This window comes from Salmo salar, chromosome 13 (assembly GCF_965601325.2).
Source record: "Salmo salar chromosome 13, fSalSal1, whole genome shotgun sequence".
Classification (NCBI taxonomy): Eukaryota; Metazoa; Chordata; class Actinopteri; order Salmoniformes; family Salmonidae; genus Salmo; species Salmo salar.
Window position 1 is genome coordinate 48,176,515 of NC_138303.1, and position 19,754 is coordinate 48,196,268.

At 43.4% G+C, this 19,754-nt stretch overlaps 1 protein-coding gene across 2 annotated transcripts in view; it reads right to left on the reverse strand.

Moving 5' to 3' along the window:
* The window catches only part of LOC106566953 (histone-lysine N-methyltransferase PRDM16), a 419,760-nt gene that overhangs the window by 391,447 nt on the left and 8,559 nt on the right, over positions 1–19,754 (reverse strand). The window lies entirely within an intron of this gene.

Below are 19,754 nucleotides of genomic sequence, written 5' to 3' on the forward strand. Positions count from 1 at the left end.
GAATCAAGGTTGCAGGCAGAGAGAGTAGCATTGAGGCTGTCCAAGGCCCGAGCATAAATCTCATTATCGATACTTCAATAGGAAGAGAGGGGCATCAGGGTCACTTCATTAACAACCGCCAACCACATTGAGAACATTTGGTTGGAACGCAGTTGAACCCAATGCTGTTGCTTCCTGACAACGAAAAGCATTAATGAAGCGATTTGGGCCCCAGAGGGGCAGGAGGGTTTGAGGAAATCAACCAGGGTTCACACTCACAACCTCGCTGCAGTGTTAAGGGAACCGACGTACAAGTTCTTCAATTATCCGGAAGACAGTTTACACTGAGCAGTGGTCAGCTGCACCATGAGCTCATCCGACCTGCCGGGCCGCCGCCGCCACCAGCACCGCTCCGATTAGATCATACCTTGGAGGAACGCTTGGGAGCTCTTCTGCTTACAAGCCACACATGAAGTGTCAAATGTGGACAAGGTGCAGACTAGAATAATATTTAACATTTTGATGTATGCCCCCCGGTGCATATTGTTCTAACTGTTCCCTGAGTCGTTCCTGCTTTGCTTTAACTGACACACATCATATTTCTCATCCAATTGATTTGATACAGGACATGCTGCGCATTAAATATGTGTTCAAATGAACGTGTACTGAACGTATTGGAAGACTGGCCAAATCTAACTCTTTTTTTTGGTTCCTGAATTTCTTCACCAATACAGAAATCCAGGTTGTACAGGTTGTCATTTGCAAACTACAGGTAACTGCCAAAATAAAGGAAACACCAACATAAAGTGTCTTAATAGGCTGTTAGGCCACGACGAGCCGCCAGAACAGCTTCAATGCGCCTTGACATAGATTCTACAAGTGTCTGGAACTCTATCGGAGGGATGCGATACCATTCTTCCATGGGAAATTCTATAGTTTGTTGTAGTGTTGATGGTGGAGTAAAAAGCTTTCTTCGGTGCTGCTCCAGAATCTCCCATAAGTGTTCAACTGGGTTGAGATCTGGTGACTGAGACAATTTTATACATGACCCTAAGAATGATGGGATGTTAATTGCTTAATTAAATCAGGAACCACACCTGTGTGGAGGCACTTGCTTTCAGTATACTTTGTATCCCTCATTTATTTCGGTTTTTCCTTTATTTTGGCAACTACCTGGAAATCCATCTTGAAGGAGGAGGGTAGGATATCTTTGTTCTGTTTCAAAAAATGTTTAAACAGTTGACAAATGTCCGAAAAAAGACAAAAATGTCCTAACTTTGAAAGTACCGTAAAATGCCATTTTGCCTCTGTCGTGCCCGTTTCAGAGGAGTGTAATGGGTTTGTCCCAGTCTGAATGAATGTCTTCCATACTGTATGAGGAGTGGAGAACAGGTAGGAAGTAACACAAGTGTCAGGCGGGCCACTTTCTCCATCCCCTGGGTATGGGTTCACACTCATCTCAATGACCTGACACACACACTCACTCACACTCACTCACTCACACTCACACACACTCACACAGGCGGGCCACTTTCTCCCTCCCCTGGGTATGGGTTCACACTCATCTCAATGACCTGACACACACACTCACTCACACACACTCACACAGGCGGGCCACTTTCTCCCTCCCCTGGGTATGGGTTCCCTTTCCACACTCACACAGGCGGGCCACTTTCTCCCTCCCCTGGGTATGGGTTCCCTTTCCACACTCATCTCAATGACCTGGCACACACACTCACTCACACTCACACAGGCGGGCCACTTTCTCCCTTCCCTGGGTATGGGTTCACACTCATCTCAATGACCTGGCACACACTCACACAGGCGGGCCACTTTCTCCCTCCCCTGGGTATGGGTTCCCTTTCCACACTCATCTCAATGACCTGGCACACACACACACTCACAGATGTGCAACCAGAGGTGGGAAAAGAACCCAATTGTCATACTTGACTAAAAGTAATGATACCTTAACAGAAATTGACTAAAGTAAAAATATTTTTATTTTTATAGATGGATCGGCAGGGGCACACTCAGACATAATTTACAATTGAAGCATTTGTGTTTAGTGAGTCCACCAGATCAGAGGCAGTAGGGATGGCCTGGGATGTTCTCTTGATAAGTGTGTGAATTAGACCATTTTCCTGTGAAAATGTAACGAGTACTTTGGGGGTTCAGGGAAAATGTACAGTGGCTTGCGAAAGTATTCACACCCCTTGGCATTTTTACTATTTTGTTGCCTTACAACCTGGAATTAAAATAGATTTTTTGGGGCGGTTGTATCATTTGATTTTCACAACATGCCTACCACTTTGAAGATACAAAATCTTTTTTATTGTGAAACAAACAAGAAATAAGACAAAAAAACGGAAAACTTGAGCGTGCATAACTATTCACCCCCCCAAAGTCAATACTTTGTAGAGCCACATTTTGCAACAATTATAGCTGCAAGTCTCTTGGGGTATGTCTCTATAAGCTTGGCACATCTAGCCACTGGGATTTTTGCCCATTCTTCAAGGCAAAACTGCTCCAGCTCCTTCAAGTTGGATGGGTTCCGCTGGTGTACAGCAATCTTTAAGTCATACCACAGATTCTCAATTGGATTGAGTTCTGGGCATTGACTAGGCCATTCCAAGAAATTTAAATGTTTCCCCTTAAACCACTCGAGAGTTGCTTTAGCAGTATGCTTAGGGTCATTGTCCTGCTGGAAGGTGAACCTCCGTCTCAGTCTCAAATCTCTGGAAGACTGAAACAGGTATCCCTCAAGAATATCCCTGTATTTAGCGCCATCCATCATTCCTTCAATTCTGACCAGTTTATTTAACTAATTATGTGACTTCTGAAGGTAATTGGTTGCACCAGATCTTATTTAGGGGCTTCATAGCAAAGGGGGTGAATACATATGCACACACCACTTTTCCATGTGTTATTTTTTTATATATACTGTTTAGAAACAAGTAATTTTTTTCATTTCACTTCACCAATTTGAACAAATTTTGGTATGTCCATTACAAGAAATCTAAATAAATAAAAAAAACTGTGAATTTGATATTTTTTACTGATATTATGATTGTCTGTTTGTTTCATCTCTGCAAAGTAGTTAAAATGCTGTCAGATCCACTTTAAGATAGCTAGGTGTGACAACCACATATCACTGTCATAGTAAGTACAGTTTTCCTCAATAAAGCAGCTATCAGTGAACTCAGAGCTAGTACGGGGGTGGCAGAACGGTGTGCTCGGGTTGGGGTGTAGGGTTTGAGCATAGCCTGAAGTTAGGGATGGCCAGTTCTTCTTGTTGCTCCATAGGCAAGTACCATGGTATTTCCCCCCTGCTTTTTATTTTATCGTATTCTACGCTTGCTCTCCTGTATTCTAATCTGTTTAGTTTACTTACGTTGTCGAACACCCTGACACGCTGGCCATCTCAGTGAGATGAAAGGGGAGAAGCGGAGCCACTTTGGGAGACGCATGGCCCACTGTCATTGTCATTGTCATGCATACACTCCGCTGGCCATGTGCCAGCCACCCAGTGCTGTCCCCTGGTACACCTGACACTGCCCTGAGAGAGGAGAGAGAGGAGAGAGGTCTATCTGGTGATCTGACCTCTGAGACGCATTCAAACTGTACTGCCAGCGCCACAATCCTGGTAACCAAACTGCACCCTTTTGAACCACTCTCTGCACTGACAGACACAGACACAGACACAGACATAGACATGCCGACAAGGGACTAGAGGAGAGAACGGGGGAGATAGAGATATGCCTTGATGTTGGCTGCATCTTTGAGTGTGCAGAACCCCCTTGAGTCTAGACCAACAACCAAGCTCCTTGGCATTGTAACGGGGTAGGTAACCCCCTACAGACTAGGGCAGAGTTTGTTGATCCATTCCTGGGGTACTCCCTTGGATGAGGTTGCACTTTTTTTGACATAACTTTTTCTACAGAACGCCAGCTGCCATTGAGTACGTGGCTGTGATGAGCATCTTCCCCCTTCACAAGACCTCTATAGACAGTGGACTAAATAGCCAGTCAGTGGGCTCCCCCCCCCACACACACACACACACACACACACACACACACACACACACACACACACACACACACACACACACACACACACACACACACACACACACACACACACACACACACACACACACACACACACACACACACACACACACACCTGACTGTTAACTGTGTCATAAAGGTGAAATGTTCTATTTGAGAATTCAGTCCCTACAGCCGGAAGAGAAAGATGGAGAAAGGGAGGAGATAGAAAGATACGTTCCCCCAGTTATATTAGTTTCAAAGTGGGGTTGGATGGGACGGGGTTAGGAGGCAGGTGACCCCAGTAGCACAGCTTGTTGGTTTTTTAAAGCGCTGCCTCTCCAGTCATATGGCTGGTGAAGCCAAGGCCTCTTGGACCACAGAAAACCATAAAACCAGGGGCTTTATTACGAGGATCAGACAAAGTATGTTTGCTCTCAAAGACGTTGAGCTAAAGGTGTGCCTTACACCCAGGCAACGAGGGACACACACACACACACACAAAGACATTCTCTCTCTTCTCATCTCTGAGACTCCATGCACAAGCACACACACGCAAACACACAGACATACTCACACGCAGACACGCACACCCAGGCTGCACACACTGCATATACATGTTCGCTGTGGTCCCTCACGGATCCACTTAAAAGGGGGGCCGCCATATCAATTGTCAGCTACCATGTTTAGTTGCTTAGGCCCTCTCTCCTCTCTTTGATGAGGACCATGGAACATTTTCATCCCATTAGCCACATGTTGCTCCTAATATCTCTACAATAAAATGCAATTTCCCCGCCGTCATAAAGCAGGCGCATCAAGTTCAGAGATAGGGAGAGAGAGAAAGAAAGATTTTACACTAATTTAAAAACCCTCTTACCATTACAAAGCCCTCAAACGTCAAGAGTCCCCTCTGTCAGCTGGTTCTGAGGCTCAGTTCACTAACCCCTACCAACCCAACATCAGACCCAACCGAATCATCACAAAGCAAAAAGAGAAATACTCTGTATATCCCCTATTGGAAAGACACCACACAAAATCTAGGTAAACTTCAATGCTATTTGGCTCTAAACGGTACATTGTGGCAGACCATCTAACCACCGTGACTGAAAGAAAACTGAGAAAAACACTGACTATGAACAGACTCAGTGAGCACAGCCTGGCCATAGAATCTGGCCATCACAGACATATCTGGCTACCCAGCGAGAACAGGTTGTGATCACTGCCCTCAGAGAGAGGTTGAGACAGAGCTGCATTTTTATCCTACACTGCGTGAACTATACATACTTAACAATTTTCCTTCCCAAAATTGAAACCTTTACAAAAATGTTGAAACCAAAACAGAAAAGGAGAAAATCCTATATCTATTGGGAGAAAAAACCCTTTGTACCATATTAGCTGCAAAATATGTAGCTTCCTGCTACAACCCTAGGGACAGCCAGTGGAACGACCAACGAGGGCAATAACATGCTACCTGTGTTTTTCCACTATTTTGTTATTGTCCTCATTCATTTCCTACTGTAGTGTCCTGTTAATTGTTACTACTCCTTGAGTATTATTATTTTTCCCTATTATTATCTATCTGCTTCATCATTGATTTGATATGTATCTACATTTTTGCTTTGGCAATGTATGTGGTAACACTTTCCATGCCAATAAAGCCATTTGAGTGAGAGTGAGAGTGAGAGTGAGAGTGAGAGTGAGAGAGAGAGAGAGACTAGGTCTGCTGCTCATTTTTGACCCTCAGCAGTGTAATCTATCGGGGAGATTAAGGTAAAGGAGTTATTCTTTACTATTTTATTAAGAGGCGCAGGAATAAAGGCTTTATTGCTCCTCAAGCAGCGTGACATACAATGTAAGACAAACATTACAGCAACCCAGATGACTTGGCATCAAAGACAAGGCTCTGAAAACAAAAAATCTTTCCCGTTTCCACGGGTCTTGCCCCGAGCCGTGTCCGGTAGATAAATAGTGAGGTGTCAAAAGAGGAGGAATGGGAATCCCACACCTAGTTTTAATTAAATGGAGAGAGGTGAAACGACAAAAATATCTGTTCTGAGGTCAAGGGGAGAAAGGCGAAGCTCAGGAGATATCGGAGTGCAGCCAAACTCACCTCAAAAGAAGGAACAGGAACAATCAAAGGGTTTATAATTCTTTGACACATTTCTGTGTAATTTCTACGGTTGATTATCTTGAAATGGACGTACAAAACTACTCAAAAATAGGCAAACATACTTAGGCACTCAAGTCTTTTCAAAATAGTTAAAGGTTGTGTGAGTGAACTAAATTACAGGGAGTGGCCTATTGAGTGTGTGATTGTGTGTAAAAAATATCTTTTTGTGACTGCTGACCTCTAAAATAGTACCACAGCAGGACCACCTAATGCCAGACAAGTGTGAGATCTCAGCATGTTTTCACAGCAGCTTGGAAGATGAAGGGGAAAGAATTTGAAAGGCAAGCATGGAGCAAAAGAAAAAAGAGGGAAAAAAGGAAAAAGCAAACACGTTTGTCTGGAGCTTGGGGGGATTTGACAGACAAGCCAATCCTCAGGTCCAAAACATTTGTTTTGAATAACGTTGTCGTCCCAGTTAAAAGTTGAATTGACATCACTTGAAAAACCTCAGGAATTTGAGGGAATTTTCAAAGCAGTTTGAGGATGAGGAAAAGCCATAGTGGTCATTTCAACCGCTTGTAAAACACAATTCAGAAACCGGATCACAGTTTCCATTTTTTTCAAGCTAAATAATGTTGGTTTACTTGATGAAGAGAAGGACAGAGCAAAAATACTTATAATTTGCGAAGACTCTCCTCATAACAGTCTACAGAAACAGGCTGTAAGAGCTGATATATATTTATTTTTTTACATACTATTGAACATTTTTTGGATTGGACTAGAGATAATATCAAGCAATGCCCCACAGTTTCATGTTGAACCAGGTGAGATGAACAGCTAGGGCATACAGCGCCTTCAGAAAGTATTCACACCCCTTGACCTTTTCCACAGTTTGTTGTGTTAGAAAGTTAAATGTATATCCATCACTCTCCTTGCTCAAATAGCCCGTACACAGACTGGAGGTGTGTTGTGAGTCATTGTCCTGTTCAAAACTAATGATAGTCCCACTAAGCCCAAACCAGTACACACTGACTCGGTACCGGTCTACTTGGTAAATATTTTATTCTTCTTGAACTGCACTGTTGGTTAAGGGCTTGTAAGTAAGCATTTCACAGTAAAGTCTTCACTTGTTGTATTCGGCGCATTTGACAAATAAAGTTTGATTTGATGACGTATCGCTGCAGAATGCTGTGGTAGCCATGCTGGTTAAGTGTGCCCTGAAATTCTAAATGAATCACTGACAGTGTCACCAGAAAAGCACACCCAAACAATCACACCACAATCACACCACCTCCACCATGGATCCACACATGCAGAGATCATCCGTTCACCGACCCTGCGTCTCACAAAGACATGGCGGTTGGACCCAAAAATCTAAAATTTTGACAGATTTCCACCAGTCTAATGTCCATTACTTGTGTTTCTTAGCCCAACCAAGTCTCTTCTTATTATTGGTGTCCTTTAGTAGTGGTTTCTTTGCAGCAATTCGACCATGAAGGCCTGATTCACGCAGTCTCCTCTGAACAGTTGATGTTGAGATGTATCTGTTACTTCAACTTTGTGAAGCATTTGTTTGGGTTGCGATTTCTGAGGCTGGTAACTCTAATGAACTTATCCTCTGCAGCAGAGGTAACTCTGGGTCTTCCTTTCCTGTGGCGGTCCTCATGAGAGCTAGTTTCATCATAGCGCTTGATGGTTTTTGTGACTGCATTTGAAGAAACTTTCAAAGTTCTTGAAATTTTCCAGAATGACTGACCGTCATACCTTAAAGTAATGATGGACTGCCTTTTCTCTTTGCTAATTTGAGATGTTCTTGCCATAATATGGACTTGGTCTTTTACCAAATAGGGCTATATTCTGTATACCACTCCTACCTTATCACAACACAACTGTCTCAAATGCATTAAGAAGGAAATAAATTCCACAAATTAACTTTTAACAAGGCAAATCTGTTAACTGAAATTAATTCCAGGTGACTACCTCATAAAGCTGGTTGAGAGAATGCCAAGAATGTGCTAAGCTGTCATCAAGGCAAAGGTACTTTGAAAAATCTAAAAAAATAAAATATATTTTGATCTGTTTAACACTTTTTTGGTTACTACATGATTCCATATGTGTTATTTCATAGTTTTGATGTCTTCACTATTATTTTACAATGTAGAAAATAGTAAAAACTTTTGACTGGTAAAGTATATACAGTTGTGGCCAAATGTTTTGAGAATGACACAAATATTAATTTCCACAAAGTTTGCTGCTTCAGTGTCTTTAGATATTTTTGTCAGATGTTACTATGGAATACTGAAGTATAATTGCAAGCATTTCATAAGTGTCAAAGGCTTTTATTGACAATTACATGAAGTTGATACAAAGAGTCAATATTTGGAGTGTTGACACTTCTTTTTCAAGACCATAGACAAACAGTGCCAGTAGAATGGCCTTACTGCGGAGCTCGGTGACTTTCAATGTGGCACTGTCATAGGATGCCACCTTTCCAACAAGTCAGTTCATCAAATGTCTGCCCTGCTAGAGGTGCCCCGGTCAACTGCAAGTGCTGTTATTGTGAAGTGGAAAGTCTAGGAGCAACAACGGCTCAACAATGCAAAGTGGTAGGCCACACAAGCTCACAGAATGGGACCACCGAGTGCTAAAGCGCGTAGCGCGTTAAGACCGTCTGTTCTCGGTTGCAACACTCACTTCCAAGTTCCAAACTGGCTCAGGAAGGAATATCAGCACAAGAACTGTTCATCGGGAGCTTCATGAAATGGGTTTCCATGGCCAAGAAGCCGCAAACAAGGCAAATATCACCATTCGCAATGCCAAGCGTCGGCTGGAGTGGTGTAAAGTGAGCCACCATTGGACTCTGGAGCAGTGGAAACGCGTTCTCTGGAGTGATGAATCACGCTTCACCATCTGGCAGTCTGACGGACTAATCTGGGTTTGGCAGATGCCCGGAGAACGTTACTTCCCCCAATGCATAGTGCCAAATGTAAAGTTTGGAGGAGGAATAATGGTCTGGAGCTATTTTTCATGGATCGAGCTAGGCTCCTTAGTTCCAGTGAGGGGAAATCTTAATGCTACAGCAAACAATTACATTCTAGACGATTCTGTGCTTCCTACTTTGTAGCAACAGTTTGACGTTCCAACATCTAGTGGAAAGCCTTCCCATAAGAGGTGAAGCTGTTACAGCAGAAAAGGGGGGACCAACTCCATATTAATGCCCATGATTTTGGAATAAAATGTTCTACGAGTCGGTGTCCACATACTTTTGGTCATGTAGTGATAAATATTCACTGCCCTGAGTCAATACATGTTATAATCACCTTTGGCAGTGATTACAGCTATGAGTCTTTAAAAAATGTATTAGAGCTCTGTCAAGTTGATTGTTGATCATTGCTAGACAGCCATTTTCAAGTTTTGCCATAGATTTTCAAGCCAATTTAAGTCAAAACTGTAGCTAGGCCACTCAGGAATTAACATTCAATGTCAACTTTGTAAGCAACTCCAGTCTATATTTGGCCTTGTGTTTTAGGTTATTGTCCTGCTGAAAGGTGAATTTGTCTCCCGGTGTCTGTTGGAAAGCTGACTGAACCAAGTTTTCCTCTAGGATTTTGCCTGTGTTTAGCTCTATTCTGTTTATTATTATCCTAGAAAACTCCCTAGTCCTTGCCGATAACAAGCATACCCATAACATGATGCAGCCACCACCATGTTTGAAAATATGAAGAGTGGTACTCAGTGATGTGTTGTGGTGGATTTGCTCCAAACATAATGGTTTGTATTCAGGACACCAAGTTAATTTCTTTGCCACATTTTTTGCAGTTTTACTTTCCTGCCTTATTGCAAACAGGATGCATGTTTTGGAATATTTTTATTCTGTACAGGTTTCCTTCTTTTCACTCTGTCATTTAGTTTTGGATTGTGGAGTAACTACAATGTTGCTGATCCATCCTCAGTGATCTCCTATCCCACCATTAAACAGTGTAACTGTTTAGAAATCCCCATTGGCCTCATGGTGAAGTCCCTGAGCAGTTTCCTCCCTCTCCAGGAACTGACTGGTGTAGTGACACACCATCCAAAGTGTGATTAATAACTACACCATGCTCAAAGGGATATTCAATGGCAGTTTTTTGGACCCATCTACCAATTACTGCCCTTCTTTGCAAGGCATTGGAAAACTGGTCTTTGTGGTTGAATATGTGCTTGAAATTCAATGCTCGACTGAGGGACCTTACAGATTGTATATGTGGGGTACAGAGATGAGATAGTCATTAAAAACTCATTTTAAACACTATCATTGCACACAGAGTGAGTCCATGCAACTTATTATGTGACTTGTTAAGCACATTTTTACTCCTGAACTTATTTAGGCTTGCCATAACAAAAGGGTTGAAGAAGGAGCGGTGTGTTGTGGGAGGACAGCTGTCTGTTTATTTGGGAGGAGAGTTCATGTTCATCTCTGGGGGCCTCTGCTCTGCTGTCAGACGTGTTCTACTGCGGTGGGCGCTGTGCTGCAATCTGCCTGCCCTCGCCTGCCTTTTGTATACTGAGAGAATACAAATGGTGGCCATGCTAGCTGGCGCTTTGCCTTGGGGACTCCCAGGTGATGGCGTCACACAGAACAGGGTTTTAATAGAGCAATTTGTTTTCTGTCAAAACGCAGCCCATCTCCCCCTCTCCTGCCGGCACAATTGAGCTATGATTTGGCTGAACTGCACAGGGATTTTATTGATTCAGCCCTTTAATGGAGCTGTCTGTAATAAAACGCGAATAAGAGAGTGAATTTGAGGGTTTGCATGTGTGGGTGTTTGTGTTCGTGCGTGCGTGCGTGCGTGCGTGCGTCTGTGTGAATTTACAATACATGGTTTAGCCAAAAGAGAATGTTGTTAGCATAATTAGCGTGCCATTTAATACAGTTTAAAATTGATAGCATAATTAGCAATGCAGTATTATTTACAGTTGCCAATAAATACAGTCATCAACTGCTTATTGTTGGTACAAAAAAGATTGGACAAACACTCACTGTATGTACTTGAGAATTAATCTGTTTTAAGAGTCAAAACATCCACTGTGCAGATGTGAGCAAGACTGAACAGTTTTAGCGATGAGATGCTAACTGAGGAGAGCGTAGCATAGCATAACATAGCAAAACCTAACCTAGCATAGCCTAGCATAGCATAGCCTAGCAGATGGCTGTGTGGAGCTCTATCTGTGGGGTTAGAGACCCTGGGGAATGGACAGACTGAAGAAGTGGAGTAGTCAACACTCTTCCTCTGTGTATTATTTTCTCACTAAGCAAAGTGCTGTGTGTCGGGGTGCAGTGGGAGCAAGGTAGGTGGGGGAGACTTTACAGAATCCTGCCGAATGGTAATGGACTTCGGATACATACTTTACAAACTCTCTTTGGCTACCCCTTCCTTCCCTCCCACCCCTCAAACCCACTCCCTTGTGCCTCCAGCCCCCACCCCTCCAACCTCTTCTATCCCGTGCACCCCTGACCCCCTCCTCATCTCTCTTTCAACAAGAGCCGTTTGTCAGGGTCAGAAAGCAAGTTAAAACCCCTATTAATGAGAGGGGGAGAGAGGAGAATAGAGAGAGACGGGAGGATAGAGAGAGAGAAATGTATGGTAGTGGTGGGGAGGGAGGGACGGAGAGAGAGAAACGATAGGGGTGGCGGGCAGGGATGTCAGCCATCAAAGCCGGGGAGAAGAGAAGGCCAGGTGGTTGTGGGAATCCGGCCCCCTTTCCTCTCCAGGACTCTCTGGGTTCTGTGTAGTAATTAGAAGGCAGCAATGCAGCGGGGCCTGGCCGAGGTACAGGATAGCCCCTCGGAGAGAGGACAATTTGCACTTCTACTGGAGCTGCCAGCAAGGACACAAAGAAGAGGAAAAGGGAAACTATGGCATCTTTTATCAGGCTGGACAAAGACACCGCATCCTTTCAAAGAGCTCCCAAGAGTCTCCCTGGCGTTCCGCAGGAGGTCGTCCACCGAGATGTCAGATCACCCCACCTCCCACACACAGTCACACACACACACCTTCTTGAATGAACTGCTCAAGGTGTCTGATAAGGTGCCAGTCGCAGCGACAAAATGTTTCTAAGGAGTCAAAGTCAGCATGGAGTGTACAGTGTGTTACTTCCTGTTGATACAAAGAACATGGTGGCTAGGCATATTTCTCAATTGTAAAACGACAACACCTTGAGCATGTCTCTTCTGACGACTTCCATCACCTTGCAGACAGAATGGGTTAATACAAATTTCACAAGTTTACAACCCTTTAAAATGATTTGGCCTAATGCAATGTATTCATGATGCATTTGGCCTCCCTCTCCCAGCCTGTTCTCAACTCTGTCGAGAACCAAAATGGCCGCCTATTACCTTTGACATTATCACCCAATCTAAAGAGGTTTGACCTCCCACGACTCAAGAAAGTGAATGCACTAGCTTTGAGTGAGTTTACCCCGACCCCCCACCCCATCCCTGTTGAAGTGTGTCCATGGTAGTGGATGGGTCAAAGGTCAGATGGTTCATGTGATAACTTTTTCCAGGTCTACGGGCCCAGATGAGGGCCTTTAACCCAGTGTCTTTCCTTATTTGCTCTCTCCCTCTTTGCTCTCTGTCTCTGTCACTCAGTACCCCCGGGTTTCGCACGGCCCAGAGCTGAAAGCTCCATTCACACACCCTCTAACCCAGGGATGTTTTTGCAATTCAATATTTTCACTTGCCGCCTCATCATTACTTTGGAACCGGACACTGGGCAGGATGAGGCTGGGGCTCCGGAGCAGCACAGAGGAATCACAGTGTCAGGAAGGGAAGGGTGGGGGTACAAGGGAGATGAGGGGCTAATGACCCATCTTGAAATGTTTTAGTGCAGACCCAACACCTTGTGTGCTCGGACACAGACGTGCGCACACATACCACTCTACTCATTGTTTCACAAACAATCTTACACCAGGTAAATGATGAAGGTGGGGGTAAAAGATAGGGGGGTGGTCCACTGCCAGGAATAAAAAGCCCTAGTCTATGACAGTAATAAAGATCATATGAATTACTTGTAGAATATGACAACGTAAGAATATCTTTAGAGAGAGAATATACTGCATATTCTCATCCCATGAGATATGAAGTTTCGCTGCAGGTCTTTTTGGAAGACTATCTAACGTTGGCTGTCTAACGTTGGCTGTCTGACGCTGGCTGTCGATGGCTGTCTGACGCTGGCCGTCTGACGCTCTGGAGAAGGTTTTTATCAAAAATACTCTATACTTTGCTCCGTTCATCTTTCCCTTGATCCTGACTAGTCTTCCAGTCCCTACCGCTGAAAAACATCCCCACAGCATGATGCTGCCACCACCATGCTCACCGTAGGGGTGGGGCCAGGTTTCCTCCAGACATGAGTTGAGTTGACCTAGAATCAGAATTACAGTTATGAGGAAACAGCACAGTCACGACTAACAGTACTGACCTAGAGCCAGTCTCTTTTTTAATTTGTGTATTTAACTAGGCAAGTCCGTTAAGAACAAATTCTTATTTACAATGACGGCCTACCCCGGACGACGCTGGGCCAATTGTGCGCCGCCCTATGGGACTCCCGATCACGGCCGGATGTGATGCAGCCTGGATTCGAACCAGGTGCTGCAGTGACACCTCTTGCACTGAGATGCAGTGTCTTAGACCGCTGAGCCACTCGGGAGCAGCCATCCCTGTGGCTCAGTTGGTAGAGCATGGTGTTTGCAATGCCAGCATGGTGTGTGCAACGCCAGGGTTGTGGGTTCGATTACCAAGGGGGCCAGTACAATTTATTTTTTTGTATTGTTTTTTTAAATGCATGAAATGAAATGTATGCATTCACTACTGTAAGTCGCTCTGGATAAGAGCGTCTGCTAAATGACTAAAATGTAAATGTAACATGACGCTTGGCATTCAGGCCAAAGAGTTCAATCTTGGTTTTATCAGACCAGAGAATCATGTTTCTCATGTTTTGAAAATCTTTAGGTGCCTTTTGGCAAACTCCAAGCAAACTGTCATGTGCCTTTTACTGCGTGGCGGCTTCCGTCTGTCCACTCCACCATAAAGGCCTGATTGGTTGTCCTTCTGGAAGGCGCTCCCATCTCCACAGAGGAACTCTGGAGCTCTGTCAGAGTGACCATCGGGTTCTTGGTCACCTCCCTGACCAAGGCCCTTCCCCCCCGATTGCTCAGTTTGGCTGGGAAGCCAGCTCTAGGAAGAGTCTTGGTGGTTCAAAACATCTTCCATTTAAGAATGATGGAGGCCACTGTGTTCTTGGGGACTTTTAATGCTGCGGAAATGTTTTGGTACCCTTTTCCAGATCTGTGCCTTGATACAATCCTGTCTCGGAGCTCTACAGCAATTCCTTCGACCTCATGGCTTGGTTTTTGCTCTGACATGCACTGTCAACTGCGGGACCTTATATAGACAGGTGCGTGTCTTTCCAAATCATGTCCAATCAATTGAATTTACCACAAGTGGACTCCAATGAAGTTGTAGAAACATCTCAAGGATGATCAATGGAAACAGGATGCACCTGAGCTCAATTTCGAGTACAATAGCAAAGGGTCTGAATACTTACGTAAATTACGTATTTCAATTTTTTTTAAACCTGTTATCGCTTTGTCATTATGGGTTATTGTGTGTAGATTGATGAGGAAAACATTAATTGAATCAATTTTAGAATAAGGCTGTAACATAAAATGTGGGGGAAAATTATGAGGTCTGAATACCTTCCGAATGCACTTTGGTTGGTGCCTTCATTGATAATGTCCTGCTTTTAGGGTAAAGTGGGTAACTAGCCCCCCTAAGAACAATGTCCAATTGCTGACACAAAAAAAGCTAAGTTTGTTAAAAATGTGGTATATGGATGACGGTCATGCTTAGGCAAACTATGATAGGAAATAAGTAGCTACAGTTTACACTTTTATTATTATTTAATGAAATTTTGTTTTTTGAAAGAACTGAAGTACTGAAAATTAGTGTGTTAAAATCTATGTAATACAATATATTTTGATTTTTTTGTATTTATCTCTTAAAAGCTAAAGTCTAGGTATCTTATTTAAATGAAATAATTCAAATATTGAAACAAAATGGCTTTGCCCATCATACTATTAATATCCTCACTATGATGAGGTTTTCATCTAATGTCCCTCTTTTCATGTTCATGACAAATCATGTCCAAATCATCCTAAAGTGTAACTCAATGAGAAATTAAGAATTAAAATCAGCTTCTTCTAGGAACAGGACCTGTCTTCGTTAAATAGTAGAAAACAAATCATTCAGTCAACATTCATTCGGGTTATTGACTATGGTGATATTGTCTATATAAATGCCACTGCCACTGTATTGAAGCCACGGGAGATATTTTCAGTACACATCATTGCATTTTGTATCAGATCATAGGCTGGCCCTCTTTGAAGATCGATGCATTGCACTGTTTTTTTCTATAAAGTTACCAGACCAGGACTCAGGGACTAACCCTGGAGATCCCTTCAGACATACAGTATAAGTTACCAGACCCGGATTCAGGGATGGCTAACCCTGGAGATCCCTTCAATCTCTACAGTTAGGGAAATCTGCTTTTAGTTTTTTTGCACCTCTCATGTGGAATGATCTCCAAAACTCCTTAAAGTTGGTGGAGTTGGTGCCTCTAGAGCAATTCAGGCGGATGTTAGAGGGCCTTTTTACTGAAGAATGGGTTTGTTTCATTTGATTGTGTTTTTCTTTTCATATTTTGTGTTTGCTTTCATGTATTGTGTAATTGATGTTTATATACCTGTAGATAAGATGAGTATAGGTTAATTGTTTTTTATTGATGTGTTCATGCAGGGTTTATCTGCAAAATAGACTGTGGTCTCAATATGACTCCCTGCTTAAATAAAGGTTAAGTATTTATGTTTTTAATACATTGGTAAATACCACCAACGTTTGGTTTTGTGAATCTGAATCTGAAAGCCGGGAACGAGAAGTAATACCGTAACAGCAAAACCACATCAAGCACACAGCTTAAGAAATAAGATCAGGATTCCTCCAAAAGCAAGGAGAAGTTATTAAGACCAAACGTAGTGTTAATGATTTGTTTGGCATGCCGACGTCAGTGGAGGAAAATTAAGGTCTTCGGTTTGAGGTTTTATATACTTTTTCAGCAAGCCACACTATAGTTAAGGAAATTAAACACACCAATATTAGCTTCTCTCTCGGGAGTCTCCATAATCAGCATGCCACCACTCGTTGAACCTTTTTTAATGAAAATAAATGGCGAGCCAGTGAGATGGACTAATTATGTTGCAAACGGGGGGGAAGGGGTCATGCCATTGATATAATGAATGCAATTTTCAGAGACAGACAGGAGTGGTTGAAGAAGGTTCGACCTCGGGGCAGGGGATTCCAGTACCTGGTTGACTGGGAGGGTTATGGCCTGGGGGAGAGGTGCTGGGTCCCCGCTAGGGACATCCTGGACCCAGGCCTCATTGCTGATTTCCAATGCCGGCAACCCGGTCAACCAGGTATGCGCCCAGGTAGGACGCCAGGTGGTGACCCTAGAGGGGGGGATACTGTCACACCTTGATCTGTTTCACATGTCTTTGTGCTTGTCTCCAACCCCCTCTAGGTGTCGCCCATCTTTCCCATTATCCCCAGTGTATTTATACCTGTGTTCTCTGTTTGTCTGTTGCAAGTTAGTTTTGTTCGTCAAGTCTACCAGCGTTTTTCCCCTTGCTCCTGTCTTGTCCGAGATCCTGTTTTCTAGTTTTGACCATTTCTACCTGCCCTGAGCCTGCCTGCCATTCTGTACCTTATGGACTCTGATCTGGATTACTGACCTCTGCCTGTCCCTGACCTGTCATTTTGCCTGCCCCCTGATCTAGTAATCCACTTTTGTTACTTCGACACTGTCTGCATCTAGGTCTTCTCCTTAAACATGATAGAAGTGGATCTTTCTTCTGAAAGGCGACTGATGCCTCTCTAACCCAGCTCACCATTCTTCCACCAGAAAGTGAAGTATTAAACAAATAGAGGTGCTGCCTGCTGCTGGTGAAGTCTGCATGGCTATCAAATTCCATTGGATAATGATAATGAAGCCGCAATCTCCACATCCCCCCCTCTCCTCCCCTACCATCAGACAAATTTGTCAAAAGCCCAATGATCGTCCAGTGTAATTGTCCAGACCAGGGGCATTATTGTGGCAAATAAAATTATCTGATCTCAGAGAAGAAGAGAAGAGAGGAGAAAAAAATGGTCTTGGCACAGTTTTGCCAGAGCCCCTGAGACGTTTGAATCCACTCCTAATGAGACACTACATGCCCATCTATGTGATTATGACAATACAGAGAGAGAGGGAGGGAGGCGACAATGAACTTTGAGACTGGTAGGGACAGAGAGGGGGGGTAGTGGAGATATACACTTACGGGGGAGACCAGAGAGGGAGCCAATGCTTTAAAAGCACAGTCCAATCAGAGGGGGGCACTTTAAAGTAGCGCCACGTTAAACGGCGTCAGGTAGCCTAGTGGTTAGAGCGTTGGGCCAGTAACCGAAAGGTTGCTAGATTGAATCCCTGAGCTGACAAGGTAAACATTTGTCGTTCTGCCCCTGAACAAGGCAGCTAACCCACTGTTCCTAGGCTCTCATGGTAAATAAGAATTTGTTCTTAACTGACTTGCCTAGTAAAATTAAAGTAAAATTTAAAAAATTAAAACATCTCAAAGACAAAAAAGAGGAAGTCTCTGGGGAGGAGAGTTTTGTCTCCTTAGCTTTGTCTCTACAGGACGAAGGGAATATAAGGGTCTGGGGCAACATACCATTCTGATAGGGGAAGCACAGTACAGCAGCAAGCCAATAGGGAGTGAGTGAGTAAGATGTAAATCAAGTGATTATTTACTCTATGTGGGCATTTAACTAAGCATGCAAATGCCTGTGGAATTTGAATTAAGTTATCAGGACCATAGAACACAATTAACTTTAAAAGAAAAGTCATGTGCCATTTATCGCTGACTAGTCACAACGCAGAGCAATCCCTGGGATATTACAGTTCTCTGAATCATGAGTGCAGCTTAAACGTGTGAATTGCCCAGTCAACATCCCATCTGTTTTAAAAAATTATTTTAAAAAGCCAAACAGCGGGGATGTAATCACAGCAAGGCATGGTCGGAGAGAAAATGATTGTGTTTGCATTCCACTAAATAAACGAGAAGGAAGCATGTTTTTTTACAGACAGGGTCATGTTCATTACTCACCAAAGAAGAAAACAGAAAAAAACTGCAAGGGCCTACCTAGATTCATCCAATAAGAAATCGAATCTTCTGTTGCAAAACCCTTTATAACCTATTTCAGTTGTGTGCTGTAATGAACAAGACCCAGGCCCTCTCTTAGTCTTTTCGGTTGTCTGGGTGATAAGTTTGACTGACTCTCTGCTAGACATAGCACAGCACCGACTGGAATACGATACACAGAAATGCCTTTAACTGAAGTGGAAAGACTTTTTTTTGCCCCCTCGCAAACGCATACCACTCCACAGTATGCCTCCTGTCTATTTATATCACATCTCATCTTCGGCACACAAGTTAAACTGCCAAAACATTGGGAGATTGCAGCCCTTTACAAATATAGTGAATTAAGTCGCATAAAGTGGCTGGCGAAAGTATTCACCCCCCTTGGCATTTTTACTATTTTGTTGCCTTACAACCTGGAATTAAAAAGGATTTTTGGGGGGGGTTGTATCATTTGATTTACACAACATGCCTACCACTTTGAAGATGCAACATATTTTTTATTGTGAAACAAACAAGAAATAAGACAAAAAAATGAAAACTTGAGCATGAATAACTATTCACCCCTCCAAAGTCAATACTTTGTAGAGCCACCTTTTGCAGCAATTACAGCTGCAAGTCTCTTGGGGTATGTCTCTATAAGCCTGGCACATCTAGCCACTGGGATTTTTGCCCGTTCTTCAAGGCAAAACTCCTCCAGCTCCTTCAAGTTGGATGGGTTCCACTGGGGTACAGCAATCTTTAAGTCATACCACAGATTCCCAATTGGATTGAGTTCTGGGCTTTGACTAGGCCATTCCAAGACATTTACATGTTTCCCTTAAACCACTCAAGAGTTGTTTTAGCAGTATGCTTAGGGTCATTGTCCTGCTGGGAGATGAACTTCCGTCCCAGTCTCAAATCTCTGGAAGACTGAAACAGGTTTCCCTCAAGAATATCCCTGTATTTAGCGCCATCCATCATTCCTTCAATTCTGACCAGTTTCCCAGTCCCTGCCGATGAAAAACATCCCCAGAGCATGATGCTGCCACCACCATGCTTCACTGTGGGGATGGTGTTCTCGGGGTGATGAGAGGTTTTAGGCTTGCACCAGACATAGTGGTTGCCTTGATGGCCAAAAAGCTCAATTTTATTCTCATCTGACCAGAGTACCTTCTTCCATATTTTTGGGGAGTCTCGGACATGCCTTTTGGCGAACACCAAATGTGTTTGCTTATTTTTTTCTTTAAGCAATGGCTTTTTTTCTGCCCACTCTTCCTTAAAGTCCAGCTCTGTGGAGTGTACGGCTTAAAGTGGTCCTATGGACAAAGACTCCAATATCCACTGTGGAGCTCCTTCTGGGTTATCTT